The following is a 16,224-nucleotide window of genomic DNA, read 5'->3' as shown; positions in this document are numbered from 1 at the left end:
GAATTTCTTCTTTAATTTCTTAAGTTAATTTCCTAGTTTTTGTGGTTTATCAAGAGAGTTAGAACTAACGACTAATTCAGGATTCACATCGCTTGTTTTTAGAAGTCGGGTTTCACATACTTAGCACGATTTTCTACCTAGCATGCCCTAACAAAATTTTTGTGCAAAGAATAACTAAAGACTAGTTAGGTGAGACCAAAGGATGTTGCATAGTCCAATAGGTTTATGAACAATTGAAAGAGAATACACACTGGCATAGTTTGGTATACTTGATAACAAATTGATTACTAAGTTATCATCCTTCAGCCCATGTTTATTTCATTTTTTAACGGCCCATAAAAATTGGATGAGCCCATGATAATGCTGGTCCACTATGGAGAAGAAATCCCTCTAATGTATAGGGATATCTGGATGATAATAAAAAATTTGTGAAATGACATTATTGCGCTCAATTCTCAAGCATTGAGATTTAAATTAGTTTTAGATATTTCTTCGATAAAAAATTGTTATTGATATTGAGTTAGAATATACATAATTTATTAAAATTAAAAATATATTTTTGTTACTAAAATTTAAAACTAAATAATTAGTATTAAAATCAATCTATACTATTAATTAAATTTGAAATATTTCGAAATTCTCCAATAATTTATTTTAAAATATCCATAATCAAATTACAAACTCGTGAAACAATAAAAATTATTAAGACTTAAAATATAAATAAAATAAATATATAAAAAGGTGAAAAATAAACTAGCTTATTGCACACATCAAATAAAATTAAAAATTAAAAATATATAGGATTATTTGATAAATAATTTATTTATAATTGTTTTATGACAATGAAACATATGCACACATGCATAATAAATAAATAAATATATATATATATATATATATATATATATATATATATATATATATATATATATATCGTAATTTAAGAATTGAGATATATAAGTGTATGATCTCGATAACAATGAAAAATTAAGTTTTTATGGTAAGGTTAGTTTTGTCATTACAATACAATATTTAATTTTAATCACTCTTGTTAAAATCATAACAAACATTCAATATATTATTTTACCATCATATCTATGTTTGATTTATCCTTGTATTATATATTTCATACTTATCGTATCATGTATACAAAACTATGCATCAATAGATAATTGGAAGGAAGGACACGTGATTTATGATTTTCAGATTCATATATTAATGATCTTTCACAAGATAAGATATAGATTTCTCATACAACTTTTGCTGAGAAAATATTGAAGAAATTAGATAATGAATATTATTGGAGAAGTTTACTAGATCAAACAAAGGCACAAATAAATCCTTAAGAGCATGGAGAAAAATATAATCCAAATTTTCATATTTATAAGGTTGTATTTCTGGAGATGAAATGTGGATTTCTCGAGTTTCTTTTATATAGAGAACAAGACAATTTAAATGAATGATACAATAAAAGTATGCATTCAAAAGAATGGAACACAATGTTTGATAGTTAGGAGTGTAAGGTTTAGAAATTCGGACGACGTAACCTGACTATATGCAAATCTAGGTTTTTATTAAAGTAGTTATTTAATGATTTTTGAACACATGTTTATGACATGAATATGTACTTTTATTTCATGAATTACTAGATTGCATGTTATAGGGCTTTTAGCAGTATTTCACGCTCGAACGAGGAACGAATACAGTTAAGGAAAAATGTTTTTATTAAATAATTATTTTAATTATTTAATATATGATGTAAATACATGAGATTTTTAAGGTATTTTTACTCATCGAGTCAATTTTGAATCGGTTTGCAGTTTTTAGCAAAACGGGGGACTTTTTGAGGGTACGGGTAATATTTTCTAAAACGTACCTAAACAAAATATTTTACGAGTGTGTTATTGGGCTTAATGGGTCTATTTTAATGTATGTTGGGCATAAACTCCTATTTAACCACATTAATTTTAATTATGGCCCATTATGCATTTATTATAACAAACTGTTGGAACATTTCATATTCACTATCTTGATTATTTCATGTTCGCAATCTTGATTTTGATGTTAATAAAAATTGTTATTTTGTTTCTAATTATTTTAACAAAGTGCGTAGGAACTAGAACGGATCATGATTCGAACTGATCAGTTATCGAGCGAAAACTGAAGCAATTGAGACGCAAACTGAAAGCGCCAACTGATCGTCCAAACTGAACCAGTTCAACTGATATATCAAAAGACCAGTTCAACTGATTGTCCAGTTGATAGGCAGTTCTGTAACGTACTTTTACTACTTAAAATTTGCGGAAAAATTTAAAATTTTCTTAAATATAATCATCCATACGGGCGTCAACTCATCGTGCACAAAAATATCTTTGAAATAATTCCTCACCAATAAATTTTTTCTAAAAGAAAGCTTGCTCAAAATATCTCGCATCAAAACATAAAATCAGAGTAATAAACTTGCATAAAAATATTAAAAATAAAGTGGGCGGTCCTCGGGTCTAGCCTTCTGCTCAGTCCAAGCCTGCTCTTTGGTCCCCACCCCTCGTCTCAACATGGCCATCCTCACCTGCATCGATCAAGTTTAGTGAGTCTAAAGACTCAACACGTATAAACTGGGGATAACGAATAATACATAATAAAACCACATGCAGCATAAAAGTAGAACATACATACTTGAAACTTGAACTGAAGGTAAACTTGAACATACGTACTGATGCGAACATGGACGTCCCAAGGAAAGCATGGGATCCTTTGCAGTTGCCGGAGGGACCAATCACGAGGGGTCGACTAAAGAGATTCAAGGAGGCACTACAAGGAGTCATGAGCAAGCCTGAAGGGGTCGTGATGCATGAGAGTACGTTTGGAGGCCAACGGAATATCATTCAGGCATTGATGGAGCAGACCGAGTCTGGACAGACCTGCACACGGACCTGCACACGGGGTCCGTGTCTTGTACTTCATGATATGAGCTATTCCAGTGCCTGCACAGACCTGAAGACGGACCCAGGCACGGGGTCCGTGCCCTATGTATTTGGCGAAGACAGTGCCTACACGGACCCGTACACGGAGGTGAGCACGGGGTCCGTGTCCCTTGTTCCCGACTGAAGATTATTTACAGTATGTACACGGACCCGGACACGGAGGTCGGCACGGGGTCCGTGTCTAGTGTTTTCTGCGCGATTTTATTTCCTTCTTTAGAGTTTTACATTGTTAGGAAACTAGATTCTAGTAATCCTTTTTGATATGAAAACATCTTGGACGAAATTTTAACACACAATACACATATTATTTTGAGTTTATCAAATTTGTGAGATTTTTCTCTCAACTTTTCAAGGCTTTAGCTTTGTTAAATCAAATCAAACTTATCAAAGTTTATAACTTTGTGGCGTTTGTCGATGGTTCTTGTGCGGATTGTCGTAGGCATCGTTCTTCGAAGGTTCGTTCTAATTTCGATTGTTATTCCGTGTTTATTTGTTGCTAGACTTTCGTAGTTTAGAGGTGAATAACACAACAATACTTGATTCAAAAGATCGGGAAAACATACGAATCTTATTATCGTGATTGAATAGAGGGTGTGATTTATTTTTAATCGTGTTTGCTATTTATTCGTGTTAAGATTCATATCATTTGGTATCAGAGCTTTGTGTTTATTGAATTCAAGTAAGTAATCTTATTTTTAAATTTGCAGATCTGTATTATTTCTTCGCTTATTTTCAGATCTGTTTTGTTCTATCGTTCTTCGTCTTTTTTTTTGTGAATCTGTGATTCTCGAAATTTGTGGTGTCTTTTTTTTTTTGGATTTTCGAGTAGTACTCAAGCCAAAAAAAAAAAAAGAATACAAAAATTCCGAAAACTCACCATTAATTCTTTGTGATATCTTGTTCTATTTCCTTTAAAGAGTCATATTTAATTGTCTCTCACAGTCAAAAAAAAATTATATATTATTCGAATTCCGTGTCTAAACAGTCCAAGTGAGTCGGTTGCAATTGTTCACAAGTTGAAACTTGATTGTTTGATTTACTCAAAACACAAAGCTTGAAGCTCTTGAAAGAACTCTCAAATTTGAGTGATATTACTTGAGTGTGAGTGTTATTTCTTTGGAGTGACTAGTGAGTATTTGTTGTGAGCAAAAAAATAAGAGAGGAGAGACGAGTGAATTTCTTTGGAGTGACCGTGAGCCTTTGGGTGAGGATTATTTTATTTCTACTAACCTTTTCTTGCAGGTACAAATTTGAAATTAAATGGAGAGGGAGGTAGGAGATAGTTCGAATTCGGGGTTGTCCAAGGCCCAACTAGATGCGTTGTTTGGGGATTTTAGTAGGGTGATGACGACCCAAATGGAGTCGTTGCATGAGAGGTTGGGTAAACTTGAGGTTAGTGTTAGTGGGGGTAAACCTAAGCCTAGGGATTTGGGTAAGATGACGAGGAGTATGATCTAGGAGGAGGCGATGAGAGTCAAAATGAGAATTGGGGTAGGAATGGAAGAGATAGAGGATTTGGGAGAGGAAGAAGAGAAGCCATGCGGGGTAGGTATGAGGAGACTAGGGAAGATGGTCACATGGGTAGCATTAAGGTGAAAATTCCATCGTTCCATGGGAAATCTGACCCAGAGGCATACCTAGAGTGGGAAAAGAGGGTAGAGTTCGTATTTGAATGTCACCACTACTCCGAACAAAAGAAGGTGAGGTTGGCGGTGGTTGAATTCTTAGACTATGCTCTCATTTGGTGGAATCAATTAGTGACCACTAAAAGAAAGTATAATGAGAGACCCATTGAATCTTGGGATGAGATGAAGAGGGTAATGAGGAAGAGGTTTGTGCCTAACCACTATTATAGGGAGATGTTTAAGAGGTTACAAACTTTGAGGCAAGGGTTGAAGAGTGTTGAGGACTATTATAAGGAGATGGAAGTACTCATGATTAGGGCAAATACTGAGGAGGATAATGAAGCAACTATGGCTCGTTTTCTTTGTGGTTTGAACAGGGAGATCCAAGATCAAGTGGAGCTTCGGCACTACTTAGACCTAGACGAGATGGTGCAAATGGCCATAAAGGTGGAGCAACAACTCAAGAGGCGAGGAGTGGGCCGCACCAATCAAACCGGAGGGGCATCATCTTCTTGGCGGTCAGGCGGAGTGAAGCGTGAGGAAAATAAAGTGGTGGCCAAGCCAAGATTTGACACTAAGCAAGAGGCACCTAAGCAAGGAGTACAAGGTAAATCTGAAACTCCTTCTAATCGTTCTAGAGATGTTAGGTGTTTTAGGTGTCAAGGGATGGGTCATATTTCTAGTGATTGTCCTAATAAGCGGGTGATGATCTTGAATGATTATGGTGAGTATGAGTCTCAAAGTGAGGGAGATGGCGAGGGTAGTGATGATGATATGCCTGCATTGGTGGATCCCGATGAGGGATATGGAGCGGTTGTAGGAGAAGCGCTAGTGACTAGGCGAATCATGAGTGCCCAAGTCAAGAATGAGGAGGCTAGCCAAAGGGAGAATTTGTTCCACACTAGATGTTTTGTGAATGGTAGGGTTTGCAATGTAATCATAGATGGGGGGAGTTGCACTAATGTGGCTAGTGTTGAAATGGTGGAAAAATTGGGATTGCCTACAATAAAACATCCTCAACCATATAGGCTTCAATGGTCGAATGATTGTGCAGAGGTGAAAGTAAATAGGCAAGTTCTAGTGTCTTTTTCTATTGGGAAGTATGTGGATGAGGTTTTGTGTGATATGGTGCCAATGCATGCTTGCCATATCTTGTTGGGTAGACCTTGGCAATTTGATAGACATGTTACTCATGATGGGTTCAAAAATCGTTATTCATTTGTTTTAAAGAAAGAATCCATTGTGTTGCTTCCTTTGTCCCCAAAGCAAGTATTGGAGGACCACTTGAAAAAGAAAAAGAGAGATGAGGCCGAAAGAAAGAGTGAAATAAAAAGTGAGATGGCCTTTGAAAACAAAAATGAAGTGGCTGAAAAAAAGAGTGATCAAAAGAGTGAGATAGCCACAAAAACAAAAAAAGAGAGGAAAGAAAATGAGGGAAAAGAAAAGCAGAGGAAAGAGGCCAAAAAGAAATTATATATGGCCCAAAAAGGTGAGTTGAAACAATTATTGCACACACATGAACCACTTGTGTTAATTCTTTACAAGGAGATTCTCCTTAACACAAGTGATATAGTCGGATCCCTTCCGAGCATTATTGTTTCACTATTGCAGGAATTTGACGATATATTTCCGGAGGAGCTACCTCAAGGCTTACCACCATTGAGGGGGATTGAGCACCAAATTGATTTGGTTCCCGGGAGTGCCTTGCCAAACCGTCCAGCTTATAGGAGCAATCCGGAGGAGACTAAGGAGCTGCAACGACAGGTAAGTGAGCTATTAGATAAGGGGTTTGTGCGTGAGTCCATGTCACCTTGTGCGGTGCCCGTGTTACTAGTCCCTAAGAAAGATGGCTCATGGCGTATGTGTGTGGATTGTAGGGCAATCAATAACATAACCATTAAGTATAGGCATCCCATACCTAGACTAGATGATATGTTAGATGAATTGCATGGGTCTTGCATTTTTAGCAAAATTGATTTGAGAAGTAGGTATCACCAAATTAGGATAAGAGAAGGTGATGAGTGGAAAACTGCTTTCAAAACTAAATATGGGTTGTATGAGTGGATGGTTATGCCTTTTGGCTTAACTAACGCACCTAGCACTTTTATGAGGTTGATGAATCATGTTTTGCGTGCACACATAGGAAAATTTGTTGTGGTCTATTTTGATGATATCCTAGTGTATACCAAAAACTTAGAAGAGCATGTTAACCACTTGAAACTTGTGCTAATCACATTAAGGTCTGAAAATTTGTATGCTAACTTGAAGAAATGTGATTTTTGTACTAGCAAACTTGTCTTCCTTGGTTTTGTGGTAAGTTCACAGGGTATACAAGTTGATGAAGACAAGGTAAGTGCTATTCGAGATTGGCCAACGCCTACTAATGTTGGTCAAGTCCGAAGTTTTCATGGTCTTGCAAGCTTCTATAGGAGGTTTGTCAAAGATTTTAGCACATTGACGGCACCGATGACGGCGGTGATAAAGAAGAACGTTCCATTCCATTGGGGCGAGGAGCAAGAGAAGTCCTTTAATCTCATTAAGCAAAAATTGATTAATGCACCTTTACTTGTGTTACCTGATTTTGCTAATACTTTTGAAATTGAATGTGATGCATCAGGTGTAGGTATCGGTGGAGTGCTAATGCAAGGAGGACGACCGGTGGCTTACTTCAGTGAAAAGCTCAATGGGGCAGCGCTTAACTATCCCACGTATGATAAGGAGTTCTACGCACTTGTGAGGACCCTAGAGACGTGGCAGCACTACTTGAGGCCTAAGGAATTTGTGATCCATACGGACCATGAATCTCTAAAGCACCTTAAGGGTCAACAAAAGCTGAACAAGCGGCATGCCAAGTGGGTGGCGTTCATAGAGACGTTCCCCTACATCATCAAGTACAAACAAGGTAAGGAAAACATAGTGGCCGACACACTATCACGGAGGTATGTGCTTTTCTCTACTTTGGAATCTAAAATCTTGGGGTTTGAGCTTGTTAAAGAATTGTATGTGCTAGATGATGATTTTAAAGAAGTGTTTGAAACTTGTATGCATGGTCCACATGATAAATTCTATTTGCATAAGGTTTCTTGTTTAGAGAGGATAGATTGTACATTCCTAAGTCATCAATTCGTGAGTTACTTGTTAGGGAAGCACATGGGGGTGGCTTGATGGGACACTTTGGGGTGGCTAAAACTTTAAGTGCATTGCATGAACATTTTTATTGGCCACACATGAAACGTGATGTTGAGCGTATTTGTGAGAGGTGCGTAACTTGTAGACAAGCTAAGTCAAGGACACTACCACATGGATTATATACACCACTTCCCGTCCCTAGTGAACCTTGGGTTGATATCTCTATGGACTTTGTTTTGGGGTTACCTAGGACAAAGAAGGGGAGGGACTCTATATTTGTTGTTGTGGATAGGTTTTCTAAAATGGCACACTTTATTGCTTGTCACAAGACTGATGATGCATCTAACATTGCGGACTTGTTCTTTAGAGAAGTCGTTAGGCTGCATGGCATGCCTAGGACTATTGTGTCGGACCGTGATGTTAAATTCCTAAGTTACTTTTGGAAAACACTGTGGGCTAAACTTGGCACTAAATTACTGTTTTCTACGACCTGTCACCCTCAAACTGATGGTCAAACTGAGGTAGTTAATAGGACGTTAGGAACTTTATTACGTGCTATTCTCAAGAAGAACTTAAAGAATTGGGAGAATTGCTTGCCATTTGTTGAGTTTGCTTATAATCGTTGTGTGCATTCTACTACTAGCTATTCGCCATTTGAAATTGTATACGGTTTTAATTCTTTGACTCCGTTGGATTTGATGTCTTTACCTGTGAGTGAAAGGTTAAACATGGATGGCAAAAAGAAGGCTGAACTTGTTAGGGGGTTGCATGAAAAGGCCAAAGCCAATATTGAAAAGAGAAATGAGCAATATGCCAAACAAGCTAACAAGGGGAAAAAGAATGTGGTATTCGAGAAGGGTGATTGGGTGTGGCTACACTTGAGGAAGGAGAGGTTTCCGGAGAAGCGACGCTCAAAGCTATTACCTAGGGGCGATGGACCATTCCAAGTTCTTGAGAGGATCAATGACAACGCCTACAAACTCGACTTGCCAGGTGAGTACAACGTAAGTTCTACATTTAATGTTAGTGATTTGTCGTTGTTTGATGTAGGTGATGAGCAAGATTTTAGGACAAATCCTTTTCAAGAAGGGGAGGATGATGAGAACATGGACGTCCCAAGGAAAGCATGGGATCCTTTGCAGTTGCCGGAGGGACCAATCACGAGGGGTCGACTAAAGAGATTCAAGGAGGCAATACAAGGAGTCATGAGCAAGCCTGAAGGGGTCGTGATGCATGGGAGTACGTTTGGAGGCCAACGGAATATCATTCAAGCATTGATGGAGCAGACCGAGTCTGGACGGACCTGCACACGGACCTGCACACGGGGTCCGTGTCTTGTACTTCATGAGATGAGCTATTCCAGTGTCTGCACGGACCTGAAGACGGACCCAGGCACGGGGTCCGTGCCCTATGTATTTGGCGAAGACAGTGCCTACACGGACCCGTACACGGAGGTGAGCACAAGGGTCCGTGTCCCTTGTTCCCGACTGAAGATTATTTACAGTATGTACACGGACCCGGACACGGAGGTCGGCACGGGGTCCGTGTCTAGTGTTTTCTGCGCGATTTTATTTCCTTTTTTAGAGTTTTACTTTGTTAGGAAACTAGATTCTAGTAATCCTTTTTGATATGTAAACATCTTGGACGAAATTTTAACACACAATACACATATTATTTTGAGTTTATCAAATTTGTGAGATTTTTATCTCAACTTTTCAAGGCTTTAGCTTTGTTAAATCAAATCAAACTTATCAAAGTTTATAACTTTGTGGCGTTTGTCGATCGTTCTTGTGCGGATTGTCGTAGGCATCGTTCTTCGAAGGTTCGTTCTAATTTTCGATTGTTATTCCGTGTTTATTTGTTGCTAGACTTTCGTAGTTTAGAGGTGAATAACACAACAATACTTGATTCAAAAGATCGGGAAAACATACGAATCTTATTATCGTGATTGAATAGAGGGTGCGATTTATTTTTAATCGTGTTTGCTATTTATTCGTGTTAAGATTCATTTCACATACATACATACTTAGACGTGCCATAAACTTATTTTAAACTTGCTTGCATACTTGAACATACTTAAACATACATAGTTTTATCATTTTTCGTAGTGGATGTTTCAAAGCAAGTGATCCATAACATATTTCGCCTGATCAGACTAAACCACAGTACTGGGATGACAGGGACGTATCCACTGCCACATACGTGAGATCTCCGTTCATGCTTTAACGGGTAGATTGGTCCCCGTTCATGCTTTAATGCTTTCCAATCCTGATCTAAACCCGTTCATGATTTAACGGGGTGGGTTGGTCCCCGTTCATGATTTAACGTTTTCCAACCCCATACATACATTGGTCACAATACAATTAGCATACCTCCAAAAACTTAAAAATGTTTTCTTGCACGTCAACATACTTACTTGGTGTTGAGGGATTCGTTGGAACTCGCTTGGGGTCACTGCTGCAACATACTAACATGAATCTCAACACTTAACTTGTATAACTTAGACGTAGGTATTCGAGCTCACCACCGAAGCGCATAAATAGCTTATGACATTCTAGATCACTAGGGACTTGACCTCGTTTAATCATACTAACCATGACATCAAACCCCGAAACAAACTCTAAGATGCCGTGTGAACATTTCTCAACAATAAAAGACATGAACTCACTACTAGAACTTGAAAAGAAGGGAAAAATGAAACATCCCCACAGAATGGGCCGCGCTCGGGCGGTAATATATTACCGCTCGAGCGCAAGGTCTACTGGACGCCTACATTGGACAGAAGGAGTGGCGCTCGGGCGGTAAAATATTACTGCTCGGGCACCGAGCTTACGAAAATGAAACTCTATGATAGAAAGGGTCGCGCTCGGGCAGTAAGAAATTACCGCTCGGACTCCGAGTGTACTGTGCTCCACGACTTAGAAACTTAATCTCCCCAAATTCGATTACACCGACAGTGAACAACGCTTCGAGGCCCGTCCTAGGATACTATGGCACTGACTCGACTCTACCTAGCCTCCCAAACGTCTCCAAAACAACCACGCACTTACAAGTACACAATAACCCGTAAACACGATCTTTGACGACAAACGGTTATAAACGACTATTCAATCTCCCAAGTGTCTAACGACACGAAACGAAATGTCGATAACCATCCTCACATCAATAACAATATACCTATACGCAGCAGCGATCACCCGTCGATCTCCAACAAAGCCTGCAACAACAAAATCTCGAGAACACATCAATACATAATTTTCTGAAAACGCAGTTTGAGCAGCCCCACGAAAAACGTCATAACTCACTCAAGTTTTATCCAAATATTTCGAATTTTATATCAAATCGAAGGTACCAAAAATTTATACAATTTTCACGTTGAAAGTTCTCTCAGATTCACGACCGAAAAATCGCAGTTTTCAACAGAAGAGTAAGTTACTAAATTTCAGATCTAAAAATATTTCAAAATGCATTCGAGGCATCTTCCGCTCAAACTTCTACATCACACATATATTTTTACGCACAATAATCATCACAATGCATAATACGACAAGATCGATGCATAAAGAACAAAATATACGTGTCTTTTGATGATAAACTTTACCGACACTGCGATACCGAAGCGGAGAAAGAAGCGAGGTTGGTCCGGGACGATGGTGGCTCGATTATCTTCCAATAAAATTGCCGAAAACTTGCTGGAAAAATAGAGGGGAAGGGGGCGGCTGCTCGTTCTCTCAAGAACCCTAAGTTTTCTTTCTTTAAAAATCTGAAAATGAATGTGTAGGTGTGTTGTGTGTTTTAGTGTGTGTAAAAACGTGTAAGTGTGTGTGAGTGTGTGTACGTGTGTGTGGGTTTTTTGATTAGGAGAAATTAGTGCTAATTTAATTGATAAAAATACTAATAAAGGTTAACCCACACTAATTTTAACAAGACTTTTAAATTAAAATAACACCCACCAAAATGCTAATTTATAAGTTTTAAACTTTTAAAGTTACCAACTAACTGATTTAGGCTCAAAGATGTTAAAACTAAATAAATCATTAAATTGCCCCATCCTCAACGAAAAAATAAATTACCACACTAAAATTGCCAAAAGCGTCTCCGGTCTTTTCCTCGATTCCGCCTCGAATAATCGCCTGAAACATGAAACTTGAAAAACATTTTAACGTGCATCACATAAACATAATTAATTTAAAATAATACATTTTAAATAAATCATGCACTACTAAGACTCGTTTTAAAATTAAATAGATGCTTTAATAATTAATTAAATACATGAGTTATACGTGTACTAAATTTGGGCACTACTGTTCCTCCCCCACTTATAAAAATTTCGTCCTCGAAATAAGTCTTACCAAACAGTTCTGGATAGCGAATCCTCATATCTGCTTCTGCTTCCCAAGTGGCTTCCTCCACTGATTGATTTAGCCACCGGACTTTGACTAGCATAGTCACCTTGTTCCGGAGTCTCCGTTCCTATCGGTCTAGGATTTGAATCGGTCTCTCCTCATACGACAGATCTGGAGCAAGCTGCAACGACTCATAACTCAAAATGTGCGAAGGATTAGCTAGGTACTTACTCAGCATTGAGACATGGAACACATTGTGTACCCCGACCAGATTCGGCGGGAGGGCAACACAATAAGCTAGTGTCCCAATTCTGTCCAAAATTTCGAACGGTCCAATAAACCTCGAACTCAGCTTTCCTCTTTTACCAAATCTCATAACACCCTTCATAGGTGCTATCTTTATAAAAACGTGATCACCAACGGCAAACTCTAGATCCCTTCTCCTCTTGTCAGCATAACTCTTTTGGCGACTCTGGGAGGTCTTCATTCTATCTCGAATCTTGACGACCACATCTGCAGTCTGCTGAACTATCTCCGGTCCAAGTTCTGTCCTTTCACCAACCTCATCCCAATGAACTGGTGATCTGCACTTCCTTACATACAACGCCTTCATAGGGTAGCCATAACTATAGATGCTTGGAAACTGTTGCTGTAGGTAAACTCCACTAGAGGTATCCTCGACTCCCAAGTCTCCTGAAAATCAATCATACAAGCTCTCAGTAAATCTTCTAAGATCTGAATCACTCGCTCAGACTGGCCATCTGTCTGCGGGTGAAAAGCTGTACTGAACAGCAACTTTGTCCCCATGGCTGCATGTAAACTCTTCCAGAAGGACGACGTAAACCTCGGGTCCCTGTCGGACACAATAGAAACTGGGAACCCATGTAAACGGACTATCTCCCTGATATAAAGCTCTGCATACTGCGTCATGGAGAAAGTCGTCTTCACTGGCAAAAAGTGCGCTGACTTAGTGAGTCGATCCACAACAACCCAAATGGCATTAAAGCCTCTGACTGACGTAGGCAATCCAACGACGAAGTCCATCATGATATTCTCTCATTTCCACTCTGGGATGGGGAGTGGCTTAACCAATCCTGCTGGCCTCTGATGCTCTGCCTTCACCTGCTGACAAGTGAGGTATTCGGACACAAACCTGCGGATGTCTCTCTTCATCCCTGGCCACCAATATAGAATCTGTAGGTCCTTATAAATCTTGGTACCGCCTGGGTGAATAGAATCCGGAGATGAGTGTGCCTCTGTCAGAATATCCTCTCTGATCGAATCAACAATAGGCACCCACATTCTATCTATGTACCTCACAATACCATCTGACACTGTGTAGAGTACACTGCCTTTGGCTTCGTCCTTCAGCCTCCATTTCTGTAACTGCTCATCTGAAGGCTGACCTGTCCGGATACGGTCTACCAGAGAAGACTGGACTGTCAGATTAGACAGCCTTGGTTCTCTGCCCTTACGGTAAACTTCCAAACCAAACCCCTGAATCTCAGACTGAAGAGGTCTCTGCACTGATAACTTAGCTATGACTGCAACTTTCCTGCTCAAGGCATCTGCCACAACATTAGCTTTTCCCGGATGGTAGCTAATCTCGCAATCATAGTCTTTCACCAGTTCCAACCACCATCTCTGCCTCATGTTCAGCTCCTTCTGCGTGAAGAAATACTTCAAACTTTTGTGGTCAGTGAAAATCTGACACTTCTCGCCATACAAGTAGTGCCTCCAAATCTTCAACGCAAAGACGACTGTGGCTAATTCAAGATCATACGTTGGATAGTTCTTCTCATGCACTTTCAGCTGCCTGGAAGCGTAAGCTATAACCCGACCCTGCTGCATCAACACTGCGCCTAACCCGAGCTTAGATGCATCGGTATAAAGCACAAACTCACCTTGCCCTGTTGGCATGGCTAGCACTGGCGCTGAAATAAGAGCTTGCTTCAGAGTATCGAAGCTCTTCTGGCATTCTTCACTGCACACGAATTTAGCATTTTTCTTTGTGAGTGAAGTGAGTGGCACTGCTATGGATGAAAATCCCTGAATGAACTTACGGTAGTAACCCGCTAGACCCAGAAAACTGCGGATCTATGATGCATTCTTCAGCTCAACCCATTCTTTAACTACTGCCACCTTGGCTGGATCCACTTCAACCCCATTGCTAGATATGATGTGACCCAAAAACGCCACCTTCTCCAAACAAAACTCACACTTACTGAACTTCGCAAATAACTTGCGACTCTACAAGGTTTGTAGAATTGTCCTCAAATGCTGGTTGTGCTCCTCATGGCTCTTCGAGTAAATAAGGATATTGTCAATGAAAACTATGACGAATTGGTCTAAGTAAGGCTGGAATACTCGGTTCATGAGGTCCATGAAAATTGCTGGAGCATTCGTCAGTCCAAACGGCATTATTAAGAACTCGTAATGCCTATATCTGGTCCTGAAGGCTGTCTTGTGCACATCTGCATCTTTCACCTTCAGCTGGTGATACCCGGATCGAAGATCTATCTTAGAAAACACTGTGGCTCCCTGAAAATGATCAAACAAGTCCTCCATCCTTCTTCTTCACAAAGAGCACTGGCACGCCCCACGGTGAGAAACTAGGGCAGATAAACTCCTTGTCGAGAAGCTCCTGAATCTGTTGTTTGAGTTCTAACATTTCAGCTGGTGCTAATCGATACGGTGCCTTAGAGATTGGCACTGTTCCTGGCATGAGATCAATAGCAAACTCCACTTCTCTCTCTGGTGGAAGTCCTGTGACGTCGTCAGGAAAGACATCTGGGAAGTCTCTGTTACTGGCACCTCTGATAAAGACGGAGTGTGTATGTCATGGGTAGAAATAATGCTGGCCAAGAAGGCCTAACACCCCTTAGAAATAAGTCTCCTAGCCTGCATGCAAGAGATCACGCGAGGGAAACTTCTCCATCTGGCTGGCTCAAATATGAATTGTTCCTGATTCCTATTCAGAGGAACATGTGATGAGAATTGTCCTCTATTTCTAGTTCTGTCCTCCTCTCTTTCCCCCGCACCCCTCTTTCTTCCTCCTTTCTCCACTCCCTCAACTCTACTTCCTCTTGGCCGGTTCTCCATCCTTCTGTGCCGTTGGGCATCTTCCAAGTTTACATATTTCTCAGCTCGAGCCAACAAGTCATCATAGCTCGACGGAGGTTTCTTGACCAGTGGTTTAAAAAACTCCCCTCCTCTCAGGCATTGGGTGAAGGCACTTATCATGATGTCCGAGGTAGCTGCTGGTATCTCCAGCGCTGCATTGTTAAAACGCTAGAAAAATTCCCGCAAAGTCTCGGACTCCTGTTGTTTCATCACGAACAAGCTCAAATAATTTTTCTAGTGCCTCTTGCTGCTGGCGAATCGGTGCAAGAAGGCAGCTGAGAAGTCCTCAAAAGAACGTATGGAGTTGGGCTGCAAGGTGTTAAACCACTGATGGGCTGACCTCACCAACGTGCCCAGAAACACTCTATATCTGACTCCATCCGAATATTGGTGCCACAGAGCCGCATTCTCAAATCTCCCCAAGTGTTCTTCGGGGTACGTATGTCCGTCATATTCTCCTACATTTGACTGTTGGAAATTTGGATGAAGCCCTTCCTCCAAGATGGCCAATGAAAAAGGACTTCCTCTCTTGGGTACCAGCACTCAGCTTCCTACCTGCTGCCTCAGCACCCATATCTCCTTCCACATCTCCCCTATCTCACTAATTTCTCCACTTTGGAGGGGTTGCGTCTCTTCAACCCGGCTCTGGTGACCTATAACGTACTCCTCTCGCTCCTGGCGAGCGGGCTGCTCTTCTGCAAACATAGATTCTTGGTTCTTTTCATGGCCTCATCCACTGTCCGAGTGATAAATTGGCCAACTGCTCCAGGGTCAAGGTCTCCACATTTTCATTAGGACGGGGTTGCTCGGCCCTGGTCTCTTGACGAGGTTGTTCATTTCCCGTCTCCGGACGGGGTTGTTCCTCCCTCGCCTCAGCATGAGACTGTTCGGGTCCCCTCTAAGGACGCTATGACACTGAGTTAACTCTTCTGCTCCTTCTCCTCCCTACCATCTCTACGTCTCAACTCAAAGATTCCCACAGACGGCGACCAGTGATACTCGCGGGAAATTTAGGGC

The sequence above is a fragment of the Primulina eburnea genome, chromosome 6, assembly GCF_022965805.1.
Source record: "Primulina eburnea isolate SZY01 chromosome 6, ASM2296580v1, whole genome shotgun sequence".
Taxonomy (NCBI): Eukaryota; Viridiplantae; Streptophyta; class Magnoliopsida; order Lamiales; family Gesneriaceae; genus Primulina; species Primulina eburnea.
This window is presented reverse-complemented; position numbering follows the sequence as displayed.